This window comes from Amblyraja radiata, chromosome 3 (assembly GCF_010909765.2).
Source record: "Amblyraja radiata isolate CabotCenter1 chromosome 3, sAmbRad1.1.pri, whole genome shotgun sequence".
NCBI classification, from domain to species: Eukaryota; Metazoa; Chordata; class Chondrichthyes; order Rajiformes; family Rajidae; genus Amblyraja; species Amblyraja radiata.
The window spans coordinates 64,061,563-64,074,110 of record NC_045958.1 but is presented as its reverse complement, the minus strand read 5'-3'; the positions used below and the strand labels follow the sequence as shown (position 1 = coordinate 64,074,110).

Sequence of the window (12,548 nt, the reverse complement as noted above, 5' to 3'; positions counted from 1 at the left end):
GACCTGAAACGTCACCTATTCTTTCTCTGGGAAAATGCCTTTAACTGTTTCAGCTTCTCCCCTTTTCATAGACTTATTTCTCCATGACTCGTAACTCTTTGTCCCACAGTTCCTGGTTCAATCTAAGCACTAGCAGACCAAGAGTCAAAAGTAATGTTTTTAAATTGGAAAATTAAGGGTGCCATTAATCAGACTGCCAACTTTCATTCTACGTTCTCCAATCCATGTTTTAATTCAGTAAAGCTATGTGCTCAGATCTAAATAGGCTCCATTACTGCACGTTACTGAGCAATAAACTACGACTTCACATCTCTTACTGTGAGTCAATAAGGTGGTCCAATAAGACTCCATGCACAAAGACCCAAGAAACGTACTTACCTGGCAGGGAGAGACCATGATCAAAAAGGCAGTTCTCCCAGGATGAGGATATCCCATTGCACTTCGGGACTCCTGATGCCAGTGATGTCCCCAAATGCGAGATACTCAACTGCACAATTTGTGGTAGTGGGTACTGCGTTCACGCTCTGAGGGAAGCTTGGTGGCTTAGCGGTAGAGTTGCTGCCTTACAGCGCCAAAGACCCGAGTTTGATACTGAATGCAGATGCTTGTCTGTGCAGTTTGTATGTTCACCCCATAACCTGCGTGAGTTTTCTCCTGATCTCAAGTTTCCTTCCACACTCCAAAAATGTACAAGTTTGTAGGTTAATTGGCTTGATATAATTGTAAGTTGTCCCTAGTGTGTAGGATAGTGTCAGTGAGCAAGGATCGCTGGTCCGCGTGGACTCAGTGGGCCGAAGGGCCTGTTTCCGTGCTGTATCTCTAAACTACGTAGTCCATTCAAACATATCTTCAGAAAATGTCTAAATAAAGAATCGCGTTGGAAAATTAATAAGATGTTTACCATTTGTTGCTCACCATTTGTTGCTCACAATGTTTAAGAATGTTTAAGTTTAGTCATATTGTTATGGAAATCAAAATGGTTTTGAATTTGCTTTAAAAGGGGATTAAAACCTATTCCGTATGGCTGACTTGTTTCAGTGATAATAAAGTGCTCTTTGACAGGATTACAGGCACTGGCTCAGAAATAGATTCCTCTCGCATACAACTAGGTTCTGCATGGTAGGCTGTTTTGAAAGGTTAGATCTCATGGGATCCAAGGAGGGATAGCTGAATTATTAGAAAATTGGCTCGTAGAGGGTGATGGTGGGAGGTTATTTTTCCGACTGGAGGCCAGTGATTAGTGGTGTGCCTCAGGGTTTAGTGCTGGGCCCATTGGGGTTTGTCATCTAAATCAGTGATTTGGTTGAGAACGTACATGGCATGGTTAGCAAATTAGCAGATGACACAAAAGTGGGTAGGTAGTAACATAGAGAGTGAAGATGGTTGTCAAAAACTGCTGCGGGATTTTGATTGGTTGGCAGGTGGGCTGAGGATTGGTTGATGGAATTTAATACAGAGAATTGTGAGGTGTTGCATTTTGGGAAGTTTAACATGGGCAGGACCTACACACGGAATAGAGTTATAGGGAGCATTCAGAGCAGAAGGATCTACAATGTTGAACATAGACTCAAAATGCTGGAGTAAAAGGATTTCTCAAGCGATGCTGCCTGACCCACTGAGTTACTCCAGCATTTTGTGCCTATCTTCGGTATAAACCAGCATCTGCAGTTCCTTCCTACATATAGTTCTTTGAAAGTGTATCACAGGATGGTCGGAAAGGCTTTTGGCACATTGGCCTTTATAAATCAAGAGTATTGAGTATAGAAGTTGGAATGTCATGTTGAAGTTACATAAGACGTTGGTGAAGCCACATTTAGAGTAGTGTGTTCAGTTTTGGACACCATGTTAAAGGAAAGATGTTGTCAAGCTGGAAATGATGCAGGGAAGATATACGAGGATGTTTCCAGAACCCGGGGGCCTGAGCTGTAAGGAGAAGTTGAGCAGGCTAGGACTCTAGTCCTTGGAGCGCAGGTGGATGAGGGGTGATCTTATTGAGCTGTACTACAAAACTCACTCCCGCAATTCTCTGCAGATCCCTCCAGTCACTTACAACCAGCGGAATGAACATTGATTTCTCCAATTTTATGTCCCCAGTGACCACCCATTTTTCACTCAAGTACCTTCCGTTAATCCATAGAAGGGTACACCTCAATTCAATTCAATTCAAGTTTATTGGTCACATACTCACTTATACAGGTATAACCAGTAGTGAAATGTTTAAGTGCCTGTCCAGTTGTGCATGGTTCCCCACTTACACATAACCCACATAAAACAATCCCCACATATAACACATAATAAATATGTACCCCATAGATACCAAATAACCCACATAAAACAATCCCCACATATAACACACACCCCATAAATATACCACATAACAAGTAGTGCTGTTACAAGCAAAGTGACAAGTGCTGTGGAACACCTGTGATGACAGCATGTTCCATCCAGTTCAGTCCCATGTGTGTGTGTTTGATGGTGGCTAGGCGGGGCGAGGCGGGGGGTTTGGGCGGGGGTGCAGGTGCTCGTGAGGTGCTGGTGAGGAGGGTGGGGAGGGTTTGGGCATTGGGGGGCTGGGGGGGAGGGGGGGGGGGAGGGGGGGGGGGGCGGCGACACTCGGTCCTCGTTCAGCAGTCTCATGGCCTGGGGAAAGAAACTCCTCCTCATTCTCTCCGTGTTGGCCCTGAGCAGCCGGTACCGTTTCCCTGAGGGCAGCAGGGAAAACAGTCTGTTGTTGGGGTGAGTGTGGTCCTGGATAATCCTCCTGGCTCTTGACCTGCAGCGCTTGGTGTAAATGTCCTGCAGGTTGGGAAGGGTGGTTTTGATGGTTTGCTCAGCTGAGCGAACCACCCTCCTCAGAGCCAGTTGGTCCCTCTTGGTGGTGTTTTCCCCTCCAGGTGATGATGCTCCCACTCAGGATGCTCTCCACAGTATGGGTGTAGAAATTCTTGAGCACCCTGAGGGGGAGCTTGAAGTTCCTCAGCCGTCTGAGATGGTAAAGACGCTGGTTGGCCTTCTTTACCAGGCTGCTGAGGTGGTGTGACCATGTCAGGTCCTGGGAGATGATTAGGCCTACCACTGCTGTGTCATCAGCAAACTTGACTAAAGAATGCAGCTTGTCTATACGTTGTCACAATGGCTGATTTTCTACCAGCTCCCTACATAGATGTACACACAACTGAATAAATGACACATTATGCAGGTGTGAGAAGCTCAGGATACAGATGATGTGTATGTGAGTCACACTTTCCCAATTTCGACCCTATGACCAACCTAGTCAGGTCATTAGTGACAATGAATATCTGTTCCCGGGCTCATCCTGTTGATAAGGTTAGCATTGCATTCCAAATAGCCGAAGGCTAATTTATACACCAACATTCCCTGGATACCTAAAAGCCATTTGCTTCCCTCATAGTCTTGACCATGAAGAATAAAGGTAAATTATCTCTTACTTCATAGTATTCAGGAACCCTAGGTAAAAAAATGTTATACCAAGGAACATTTTGTTTCTCAAAATCTGTACTAAACACCTCCAAGAATTCTACCTGTCAGTCGTATTCGCCGACACATGTTCAAGTGCAATTAAGTCAATATATTTTTCAGTTCAAGTGATTTATTTTTTGAAATGTAAGACACGTCTTATATTAAGTATGACAACTTAATTTTATGTTATCCATATTATTTATTGGATGTTTATTCATGTTTTTGTTCTTGACGGGTTTGTGAGGGAGGCCTGCCTACCTACCAGGTTTTCAAGGATACAGTGTTCGTCTTCTAATGGCAACTGAAGCACTGTATGTGGGCAGTACAACAGCCGCAACTTACTCCCTACAAGACTGTTTTAACGGGACAGTTGCAGGTTCCAATCTTGTACCATCAAAGATGGCCTTGCCCCAGTTTAGAATTTTAACTTGTGGACCAGCTCTGGCCTTATCCATAACTATAGCTAATAGAACTGTTGTCGCTGGTCCCATAGTGCTCAGCCACACACTTCTGTCAGTTTCTCTGCCCAAAACCTTCAGAGTAGGTCAAGTTTGTCTTCTCCCTTGTAGTGCCTTTACATATTGCCTGAGGAACCTTTCCTGAACACACTTAATAAACTCCACCCCATCTAAACCAGGCGGCATGGTGGTGCAGCGGTAGAGTTGCTGTCTTACAGCGCCAGAGTAACCTGGTTCGATCCTGACTATGGGTGCAGTCTGAATGGAGTTTGTAAATTCTCCCCTTGACCTGTGTAGGTTTTGCTGGTGAAATCCAGTTTCCTCCCACATTCCAAAGACATACAGGTTTATAGGTTAATTTGCTTGGTAAAAATTGTAAATTCCCTAGTATGTGTAGAATCGTGTTAATTTTCAGGGTCGGGGCGGACTCGGTGGGCTGAAGGGCGTGTTTCTGCGCTGTATAGAATAGAATAGAATAGAATAGAATAGAATAGAATAGAATGCTATTTATTGTCATTCAAACAGTTTTTTACATTACAAACACAATCCAAGACCCACACTTAACATAGTTTACATAAACATCCATCACAGTGAGTCTCCAACATCTCCTCACTGTGATGGAAGGCAAAGTCTTTATCACTTCCCTTTGTTCCTTCTCCCGTGGTCCAGCAGTCCAACTGCAGTGTCGAGGCGAACTGGGGCTCCGATGTTAAAGCCCCCGGCGGGCGATGGTAAGTCCTGAGGCCGTTTAAGTCACGCCGGGCAATGTTTGGCTCCGACTCCATGTCCTTAAACCCGCGATTCCAGCGGGAGAAGTCGCCGTTGCGGAGCTCGGAAAAGCGGTCTCCCACCAGGGACTTGGAGCTCCCGATGTTCCCGTCCACCGGGTCTGCGGCCGGTGCCTCCGAACTCCAAAAGTCGGGTCGCAGCCGCGCGCCACCACAGCTCTTCCTGCTCCGAAGTTGGCCAGCTCCGTGATGTCAGTTCCGCAGGCTCTGCAACTGGAGCCCTCAGGTTAGTCCCGGCCGGAGGTCGCCGCCGGCTCCACGATGTTAGGCCCAACGACATACGAGACCCGACAGGGAATAGTCGGGTCCCCGCACAGGGAAGAGATTAACGGTTTCCCCCACAGCCCCCCCCCCACCACCCCCCACATATACACAGCTAAAAAATAAAATAAAAACTGACTCAAAGACATACATTTAACAAGACAAAAAAAAAAAAGACAGACGACTGTAGTCGAGCCGCTGCCGTTAGGCGCCGCCACTCCCACTATCTCTAAGTATCTCTAATATAAATTAAACAAACCAAAACCATTTGGACTGCGGCAGACTGAGTCTATATTGTGGATGATCAGCCATGATCACATTGAATGGCGGTGCTGGCTCGAAGGACCGAATAACCTACTCCTGCACCTATTGTCTATTGTCTATTGTCTATTTTGGCTTGTACACGCTAGAATTCAGAAGATTGAGGGGGGATCTTATAGAAACTTACAAAATTCTTAAGGGGTTGGACAGGCTAGATGCAGTAAGATTATTCTCGATGTTGGGGAAGTCCAGAACTAGGGGTCACAGTTTAAGGATAAGAGGGAAGTCTTTTAGGACCGAGATGAGAAAATCATTTTTTACACAGAGAGTGGTGAATCTGTGGAATTCTCTGCCACAGAAGGTAGTTGAGGCCAGTTCATTGGCTATATTTAAGAGGGAGTTAGATGTGGCCGTTGTGGCTAAATGGATCAGGGGGTATGGAGAGAAGGCAGGGATGGGATATTGAGTTCGATGATCCGCCATGATCATATCGAATGGTGGTGCTGGCTCAAAGGGCAGAATGGCTTACTCCTGCACCTATTTTCTATGTTTCTATGTTTCTATGATTGTCTATTGGGAATGTAAAAATTGCCCTACTATGACAACCTTGTTAGTCTTGCAGCTGTCTGCAATCTGCTGGTGTATTAGTTCCTCAAATTCCCATTGACTATTTGGGAGCTTATAGTCCATACCTAACAAGGTGATCATCTCCTTTTGATTTCTCAGCTACAACCACACAGCTTCACTAGATGATCCCACGGCAATATCATCTGGGAATACTTCAGTCACTGGATCTCATTCCCCTGCCAATCTAGCTTAAACCCTCCCCAGTAGCTCTTGCAAACCTGCACGCCAGCATATCGGTTCCCCTCCAGTTTAGGTGTAACCACCCTTCTTGTATTGATCACCACTGCACCAGAAGAGATCCCAATGGCCCAAAAATCTGAATCCCTGCCCCCTGCATCAATTCCTCAGCTAATCATTCATCTCTCCTATCTTCCTATTCCTATCCTCGCTAGCATGTAGCACCGAGCAATCCGGAAATTACCACCCTTCAGGTCTAATTTCTGCCTGAATCTTAGATGTGGTCACCTCACTCTAACTCTACTGCTCTCTTTAACCCAGATGATCCTGAGGTTGGCCAGTGCAGCTCCAGTTCTGGTAGGCACTATAGCCAAGAACACCCACCACAGGTATAGTCCTCAGGAACACTGGTTTCCTTATCTCCCTCGTCTTGTGGAGGGGCATATCACTGACCTAATTGCCACCCTGACTGCACTAAGAGTACAATACCTTACTTTCTACCTCTGCTCAGCGTGCATAAGCAACTGGAGAGTCCTAATCAAATCCAAGATGCACAAAGGGCCAAAAGCTAGTGAGAAGCAGTGCAAGGAGGAGAAGCCGGAGAACTTTCAGCTCAAGTGATTAGCTGCAAACATGCAATGGAGGCAAAAGAGAAAATGCTCGGTCTTTAGTAATTCACTTATTGCTGCAATTTGTATAGTCAGAGATCATAATGGGCAGGAGTTCAGAAATCACATGTCAATTCCATCAATCTTTTTTTTTTTATCATAGTACATTTGAAAGCTGTAATAAATAAATTCTTCTCATTCTTACAATTTTTATTTGTTCTTTACATATACCAGGATAAAAAAAATATTTTTGTCACCTGTTATCTCAGAAATGCAGCGTTATTCCATCAGAATGATATTAAATGGTTTAACCTTGGGAAAAAATATAATTTAAACATCAGCAGTTTATTTGAGTTCTGACCCACTCAGATTAGATAATGAGCAGTTTTACTTTTAATCTGACTGGAGTACTTCTGATTGGTCTTTTAGAATATTTCATTGGCAGTATGAATACATAGTGTTTACCTTTTGCTAGTTTTTAATTTTACTTCCAGTGTGCTACTTCTTCCATTTCCATTTCTTCCTATTCCATCTTAATTCATTCTTATCTTTCTTTTAAATGCATCGAGGTATCAAAGCTCAGTCAGCGCGGAAGAACAATTTACTGACAACTTAATCTGGTGGAGGTACTGATTTACAATCTTTGGCCCCACTACTCTCTTGCAATCCAATTTAGACTCAAAAGATTAAACATTTATTGCGGTAATGGTAATAAGGCAACAGGGGGGCGCAGCTGGTAGTGCTGCTGCCTCACAGAAATATATAAGCCCCCTGGTTGATCCTGACTTCGGGTGCTGTCCCTGTGGAGTTTGTACATTGTCCCTGTAAGCGTGTGTAATTCCTTCAGATGCTCCAGTTTCCTGCCACATCCCAAAGACGTGTGTAGGTTAATTTGCCTTTATAAAATTGCTCCTTTTGTGCATCGTATCCCGTCAGCAGAAAGAGTATTCAGGATTACAATCAAACCATCTACAGTGTACAGAAACAAAAAAAAAAGCTCAGAGAATTGCTAAGGACAAACTGCACCCCCTCCACAAACACCTGGATCTCCTGCCATCAGGCAAGAGATATCGCAGCATCAAAGCCCGGACTACAAGACTGCTAAACAGCTTCCTGCCACAGGCTGTGAGGCTGCTAAACAGTCACTCTGTACTCACAGTCACCTGATTCTGCAGCTTGGCACTGCCACTTTAATAACTGGCACTGGCCACTCAAATCAGCTGCCCCGGACATTTTTATGATTGGTTTTACTGTATTTTAACGTTGTTGTTTTACCTGCTTTTAACTATTTATACTGTTCCATCAGGGACTGGATTGTTTTTAGTGTTATTATGTGTGAAATGTTTAAAATTTCATGTGCGATGCTCCGCTATTCCCTGGGAAACGTCTTTTCATTTTGCACTGTGCAACTGTTGCTTGCAAGATGACAATAAAGGTTGATGATTGATTGATTGATAAAGGGAATAATGTTTGGTGGAAGATAATGTCTAGCAAAAGTCCGGTTCACGGTAGGTAGGAAGGAACTGCAGATGCTGGTTTACAAAGTAGACACAAAATGCTGGAGTAACTCATCAGAACAGGCAGCATCTCTGGAGAGAACAATGGGTGATGTTTCGGGTCGAGACCATCCTTCAGGTTTGAAACGTCACCCATTCCTTCTTTCCAGAGATGCTGCCTGTCCTGCTGAGATACTCTAGCATTTTGTGTCCAATTAAAGACAGTCCGAGGGTCTCCAATGAGGTAGATGGTAGCTCAGGACCACTCTCTAGTTGGTGATAAGAAGGTTAATTTGCCTGCTAACTGCTGGGAAGAAACTATCCCTAAATCTGTCCGTATGCATTTTGGTGTATAAGAAGGGGGATGAGAAAGCATGCTTGCGGAGCACCAATGTTGGGGATTATTGTAGAGGAGTAATTTGTCATCAATCCTGAATGAATGAATGAATGAATGAATATTTTATTGTCACATGTAACAAGTCACAGTGAAACTCCTTGTTTTGCATACCCAAGGTATGCAAAGAGTCGCCACCTAAAGGGAGTCGTCAAAGTTGCAAAGTATCCCGCGCCAGCCCTCCTTTATTTTCCCCCTCCTTCCCCCTCACGGTCCATCCTCCTTTGTTCCTGGCGGAATGTCCTCTGGCTCCCACATGGCCCCGGCGCCCTCAATGACTGCTGACCTCGACTGGCGCCCTCGACGACTGCTGACCATGACCAGTGCCCTCGGCAACCACTGACCTCTATCGCCAGCGCCCTCATCAACTGCCGCACCGACCTCCTCGTCGATTGCCGACCCAACCTCCTTGACGACCGTCGCGGGGTCCACTCATGGCCCCTCTGTGGCGCCGACCCAGAGTGTGGCCGCGGGGCTCCGCCAATGCAGAGACCGGCCACGGGATTCTGCCGACCCAGAGTCTGGCCGCAGGGCTCCGCTGCCTGACTTCTTTGCGGCCTCCTGGGAGGCCTCACTGATTGTGGTCCATTGGTCAGGACGTCGAGAATCAAGTTGCAGAGATGAGTGCTGATTCCAAGTTCAATGAGTTTAGGGATGAGCTTGGATGGTACTGAAAGCAGGTCTGGTCGCATTTATGGAGAGAGAAAACCAGTGGAGACAATTTTTTTTTAATGGGACAAGACGATCAAGGATTTGGAGAACAGATAGAAAATGAGTTGAGATACCAAACATCCGTGACTATAATAAAGAACCCCTTCTCATCCTTCTTGATCTGTGTGCAGTCTTTGGTGTGGTTGACCAAAACATTCTCCCTATAATGTTGCCCCTCAATAAGTCAGGCTTCAATTATGAGTGGCTGTATAGCAGGGTTTGTTTTCTCTGGAGTGTAAACCATGCAGGGAGATTTATAAAATCATGAGGCACGTAGATTTAGAGGGAACCTGAACGCCAAGCTTTTCACACAGAGGTGGTGGGCATATGAAACAAGCTGCCAGAGGAAGTCATATATATAGGTCCAATTACAATAATTCATGAACATTTAGAAAGGTTCATAGAAAGGAAATGTTTGGAGGGATTTGGCCCAAATGCAGGAGAATGGGACCAGATCAGATAGACACATGGTTGGCATAGACAAGGTGGGCCGTACCGCATGTTTCCATTTTGTGTAATTCTATGATTGTAATATTTCAAGTGGATGGGAGCACACTGGATGGGTTCCAGTCTTATCTGTCAGGCAGGAACTGCAGATGCTGGTTTCAACCGAAGATAGACACAACAATTTAAAGTAATTCAGTGGGTCAGACACCATGTCTGGAAAAAAGAAATAGTTGATGTTTCAGGTCGGGAGCCTTCTTCAGGGTCCTTCTTCGTAGGGAACTGCAAGTGCAATTGCGTCAAGCACAAAATGTTGGAGCAACTCGGCAGATTGGACAGCACCTTTGTAGGGAATGGACAGGTTACTTTTGTCTGAAGATAGGTACTAACCCGAAACCTTGCCTGTCCATTCCTTCCACATATGCTTCCTGACCTCATTACTCCGGCACCTTGTTTTTCACAGAATCTTTCATAAAATCTTTCACTTGATTTTATAATAACTTTTCTCATGATTGTCTCCTTTTCTGATGAAAGGTTATTGACTAACATACATTAACTCTCTCCCACTCTATAAAATCAACTTGAGCTACTGAGTGTATCATAATAATAATAATCATAATCATACTTTATAGCCAAGTATGTTTTGCAACATATGAGGAATTTGATTTGCCGTACAGTCATACTAATAAAGAACAACAGAACACACAAAATACATTTTAACATAAACATCCACCACAGTAACTCCTCCACATTCCTCACTGCGATGGAAGGCGAAAGAAGAGTTAAATCCCTTCACTTCTTTGTCTTCCAGCGGTCGGGGGATCTAACGTTCCATTGACGGGATGATCTCGCTCCCATAGTCGGCAGTAGGTCTCCCCGTTGGGGCGATCAAGCTCCTGCATTGAGGGGGAATCTCAGCTCCCCCGCGCTGGGCGATTGGACCCCGGGTCGGGGCTCGTCAAACGTCGTGCGGCTTTTGGAGCTTCCCGATGTCAGTCTCTTACCCGAGACTGCATGCTCTTTGATGTTAAAGTACGCAGGCCACAGTTGGATCGCCGATCCCAGGCAAGGAATTGGCTCCGATGGTAAGTCCATGCCCCGTGGTGGGGCTCAAAGTCAGTCCTGAGCAAGGCCTCCAGCTCCACGATGTTAGGCCGCAGGGCGACCGGAGATACGACCGGGAAAGCAATCGCATATCCGGCAAAGTAAGAGATGGAAAAAAAGTTTCCCCGACGCCCTCCCCCATCCCCCACATAAAACAAACCAAAGAACATTAACACAGTATTTTTAAACACACTAAAAATAACAAAAAATGATGAAAAAGACAAACAAACAGACTGTAGGAGAGGCTGCCATCTAAGCGCCACCTGGTGGTGTTTGCTGCTTTTGTTCCAGTTGATTTGTTAATGGCAATCGCAAAATAACAAAAAACCAAGAGAAGTTGAACAAAGAAGCAAGGGCATGCACAAGCTGCCAAATATCACAAGAATAAAGGCTGATTTCTTGTTGCCTACCTCAAAAAACATTATATTACATGGGCCTGAATTACAGATTGGGTTTTTTTCAGAGGGTAGTGTGGAAACAGGCCCTTCGGCCCACCAAGTCCGTGACAACCAGCGATCCCCGCACATTAACATTACCCTACACACAGTGGGGACAATTTACATATTGAGAATGCCAATTAACTTTGGAGTGTGGGAGGAAACCGAAGATCTCGGAGCAAACCCACGTGGTCACGGGGAGAATGTACAAACTCTGTACAAACAGCGCCCGTAGTCGGGATGAAACCCGGGTCTCTGGCGCAGAAAATACTATAAGGCAGCAACTCTGCCTCTGCGCCATCGTACCTGAAGTTCCCGAGCCCGTATGTTTGATTCACAAACATAGACGTTGAACAGAATGAAACAGGAACATTCTGTAATGTTTTAGTTTATGTTGCCTAACTTTTTAAATGGTTTGTAAAATACTTCCAATTTTTTTTTCAGTAGCATCCTTTCATGAACTTTGAAACTGCATTACATTTTTGTGATGTGCAGCAAATGTTATCCTGTTTTGAAGAGCATGATCAGATAATTTATCTTTCCCCGGAGAGTATTGACCCACTGGCATGTTTTAATAATGATGTTAGCAACCTATGCACAAAGACTTTGATGATTAATAATTCAAGCAGGTTGGTGATAATCAATGAGCTTTCTGCATTTTAAAAAGGTAATCTGTACAAGAGTACACAGATATGTGATTATTTTCAAACTAATTATAGCTTTTATCCAGAACTGAGGTCATATCTGTTGGGGAAAAAACATCAGAGAAACTGCAAGAGAAACGCCCTTAAACCCCTGTCCCACGGTACGAGTTCATTCCAAGAGCTCTCCCGAGTTAAAAAAAAATCAAACTCTTGGTAAGCACAGAGAATGAACGTAGCAGGTACGTCAGAGCTCGGCGACGTCTCTTAGTGCTAACGGCAGGTAAGCACGGGAAGACTCGTGAAGATTTATCAATGATGAAAAATGTCCACGAGAGCCCCGAGTACCGACGAGTGGCCATTACCGTAAATCTTCGAGTTCGAATCAGGGCAAACTCTGGAGAACTCTTGGAATGAACTCGTACCGTGGGACAGGGGTATTAGTGAGAGAGTGGAGTGTTCTCCCAAGGTATACTTGCAATGAATAACAGAGGCATTTAAGTAGCAACTAGTTTCTCCTAAATTTCCTATTAGACTTATCGCTGAATGTAAACCCTGTCACCCCAGTTCTGGGCTCATTTAAAAGCAGAAGCTGCTCATCATCTCTCCAGTAAAAATGCTTTGATAATGTTGCCATGTACTCTTATTTTTTAACTTGACA

General features: G+C 44.7%; 1 non-coding gene across 1 annotated transcript; it reads left to right on the top strand.

Moving 5' to 3' along the window:
• The first annotated feature begins 370 nt into the window (after nt 1–370).
• Nucleotides 371–527, top strand: LOC116971659. Its single transcript, XR_004411543.1, has one exon. It is a non-coding gene; the product is annotated as a U1 spliceosomal RNA (small nuclear RNA).
• Nucleotides 528–12,548: the final 12,021 nt, after the last annotated feature.